The sequence below is a fragment of the Mya arenaria genome, chromosome 11 (genome assembly GCF_026914265.1).
Source record: "Mya arenaria isolate MELC-2E11 chromosome 11, ASM2691426v1".
Classification (NCBI taxonomy): Eukaryota; Metazoa; Mollusca; class Bivalvia; order Myida; family Myidae; genus Mya; species Mya arenaria.
In genome coordinates, this window is record NC_069132.1 from 32456280 (window position 1) to 32460279 (window position 4000).

At 37.9% G+C, this 4000-nt stretch overlaps 1 pseudogene; it reads right to left on the reverse strand.

Moving 5' to 3' along the window:
* Positions 1 to 975: 975 nt before the first annotated feature.
* LOC128208475 (jerky protein homolog-like) lies at positions 976 to 3511 on the reverse strand (annotated as a pseudogene).
* Between the last annotated feature and the right edge of the window lie 489 nt (positions 3512 to 4000).

Genomic DNA, 4000 nt, shown 5'->3' on the forward strand with positions numbered 1-4000 from the left:
CAATATGCATACAGTTACAACAATCATTGTCAAAAATAAATTAGTTGTTAGTGGATTCCTGTAATTCGATTGGATTCCTGCTGTATTTTTGTAAGAATAGTGACGTAGGGTTCCAATCTAGTTGTATTACATGAATTACTGTAAATCCACTGGTATCCTGTTTCGTCACGTACCGGTTTTAACCGTTTCGTGAGTATACGTTTAGCCAATTAAATTAGCGCGCGCGCCAGAAAAGTTGTGAACGTCTTGATGATCCTCCATTTTCTTCTTCTCAGTTCATCCTAAATGTCGACAGCCAATGTGTCTGCGGGGCAATGGATAGAGAAATGCAATATTGTATGTATGTATATCTAGAGGTACTTGTTTCTGTCACACAATAAAAAATTTGGCTATTTTAGCATGGACCAAAATTGATTTTTTTATCAATTCATCAACCTATTTGATGTACTTTTATATTATTCATAGCTTAAGAATACAAAAACCTTTTATTTGGAAAAAAGGTCCGACTTAAAATAATCTTTTTGTAAATGAGGAAATGCACCTTTTAAGTCTACCTGGTATTTTTCAGAATTTATCAATGAAAATAAAACTGAGACAACATTTATAGACCAGATACTTTATTATTGTTCCATAATGTTAAGAAAGCCTTTTAATGCTTTAAGTAAGAAACAGGATTCGCCTTGATTTTAATAGGCCTTGTGGACCTTTTATAATTTACTGGTTGTAAGGGCAATTCAATTGGAAAATACCATATGATTGCTGAGAACCTTATAATGATGTTCAATACAAATATGAATGAACTTTTTGGATATGCAAAATAAATAGTTTAATTCTAAGATAAGTATGTGTGACTGAATTATTAGTGTATCAACTTTAAGGTTGTTTTTCTTGGGCGTGCGGTGGGGGGGGGGGGGGGGGGGGGGGGGTTAAGGCGCGCCCGGACCAATTGTAGTTTCAAACTTTTAGAAGCCCTGGTCAGGGGTCAGGGCTCTCAATAGGCTGAATATTTTGGGAGAAGTGACTTCTCTCTTCAGTTAATTTAGGGAGAAGTGGGGAGACTTTAGGGAGAAGTGATACTTTTCGTAACACCTGATACAAAAACTATGCCATACCATACACCTCAGTTTATATTCACATTCAAATTGATTGCTATAACTATATTAAATATTCATAAAATAATATATTCTAAAATGAAACAAAAACCAAGACAGCTAAGGATTTGAAACAATCAAAATGACTAATAAATTGTACTGCAATTCGTTATTATTAAACATTCGACCATACAGTCACATTAGTATGAACAAGTAATATTTTTTGGTCAAGGAACTGAAATTGCAAACCGTACTGTATCTTTAATTTAAAGATGAATTAAAATAGTAAGGTCTAGCTGCTCCATGGGCAGAAGAACCAGGTAGAGCGGGAGCGGGTATTACCGAACACTTAAACGCCCCAATTCGTAATGTTCGGTAAAACAAGCAATATCGCAAAATTTTAACAGAAAACGTCTTATCTAGGCTTAAAGTAACATTTTAAAGTAACAACTGTCTATGTGCAACTTAAATAGGCGTAGATAGTGCATTATGAATCTATATACCGTATTGCAGGTATTACTGAACAAGGATTGTAATTCCGAACAGATGTGCATGCTTTTCCGACACTTTCATGTTTTTAAAAAATAACATATTTTCAACCTGAAAGAAAGACATTCAACTTTATTTCCTTACTAGCATACAAAACTTGTTTTCTTTTCAATTAAAACATGTAACAAATCAATTAGTCTTTGTGTTTTGACAATTAAACTGCATGCATGATAATACATGTACAATATATTTTCTTGGCAATATTTGCATTCAAACGGCAGTCCGTTGACATTTAAGTAATCATCTGCAACACAATCAATATGAAACCTACGCAAGCAAAGCACACACTCGATAAAATCAGTATCATATGCCTTTTCACAGGCATAGCACTTATTTATATCGATATTTAATGCATCGTCGGATTCGACGTCTGACTCCTCTAATGACTTAAGCAACCTCTCTCGCATTTCGTGTTTCTTTTGTTTACCTTCAGCCCTTTTCCTATGTTTCGCTTCAGCTTCAGCTTTCCTCTTAGCCTTTTCCTCTTCTTTGATCTTACGTTTGTGTATCCTTTCTGCCTTCCTTCTGGCCTTTTCTTGCTTTTCCTCTTCTTTTTGTGCCCTTTTCTCCTCCATCAGTTTCCTATATGCGGATCCGGTGATCGCTTTAGGCATACTTATCTTCCTTGCTACTTTAGATTTACCGTCTGATGATTTGGGTGTCGGCTTAACCAAGTGTTTGGAAAATGGAAACGCATTTGCATTTGCATTAGCCTGTTCTGTCTGCTGCTCTGTCTCTTTCGGCATGGTTGTATCCCCATTTACAGGTGTTTGAATTTCCGATTCTTCAAAAACGGTAGGCTCAGACTCGTTTTCCATCGTATTAACATTTGTACACCCTTCAGGCTCAGTAACGGTGCTCTGTTGTGTGTCATTAGAAATTGATTTTTCAAGACTGCCAAATATCTTGCTTGGTTCCAATTTTACAGATTTGGCAACAACATCAGGATCCAATGGAAACAATCCAGCTTTTTGAAATCCCTTTACGGCAGCTTCTATTGTGGTACTCTGTTTCCAAGCTTTCTTGAACATGCGCGCAAAAGTCGGCTTTGTCACGTATATACCTACGTTTTCTGACTGCCAGTCCCTTACCGCTTGTCTCCATGACTTCTTAAGTGAGCTGAAGAGCCTTAAGTCAAGGGGCTGGAGGACATGGGACGCATGTTCAAGAAGACAGTACAACTCAATTCCATTCTGTAGACAAATATCTGACGCTTCCATTGTAACATGAGTGACATGACCGTCAATTAACAGTAACACTGGTTTCTTGACGTGTCGCTGTTCAATTGCTGGAATAAATACATTCTCGAGCCAATTGCAAAAGACTTCCGAGTCCATCCAGCCTGACTCTGATCGACCCAAAGCCGCTTCTTCAAAGCCTTCAAGTGGATTGTAGGAAAATCGTTGTCCTGGAAAAATGATCATTGGTGGTACATAATGCCCTGTTGCACTACATGCAGCCATTACTGTTAGCCGAGTCTTATCCGAGTTCCCATAATGGTATACTACCGGTGCCCCTTTGAATCCAATAACCTGGCTACCTTTCATACAAAGACTTACGCCAGTTTCATCTGCATTGTATATTCGTGATGGATCAGACAGAAGCTCCGTATCATCTAGCTCAAATTCGATATATGCTCGAAAATTTTCAAACCATTTGTTGATCTTTTCAGCTGTGATGATAGCTCACTCCTTACCGAGTTGAATTGTTGAAAGCAGTGACAATTGTGGATGCCTCTTAAAGAAGCCTGACAGCCACTCCTTACCGGGCTTGTTATCCTTAAAGGGGTTAGGCCTCCCATCATCGTCAAGTATTTTCTTAACAATGTTTGCTAGTTCCTGACGTGTGCGCCCATAACCAATACGGGCCATATGAACTGCCCAGTCAGCAATGTGTGACTCCTCATGCTCACTTAGAACAGTTTTATGACCAACCTTATGACCACCATACTTATAATGAACAGCATTCTGTTGAGTTGTTTTTGGCACCCCATATGTCTTTGCTGCCTTATTCAAACTGATTGACTTTGCCCGCACCAAACCAGCCGCTTCTTCCACAACACTTTTGCCGTTTTAGCCCAATTTGTCGACTCATTTTCTAAAAAAGAGGGACATATCTCAATACAATGATTAAAGCCAAGTAACATGGATGAATTGGTATGTTAAAATATGTATTGAAGTAATGGTTTTATAGCTTTAACGTCATTGAGAGAATGTAATACTTCGAAATATAACAACACTTGAATGAATTTTATGTGGTCGGAAATAGAAGAACAATCTTGACACGGTGCGTCTATTTCCGACCACCCGCATAACTTTTCTTCTAACTTAGACACTTATGATTTTAGTTATCTACCCTAC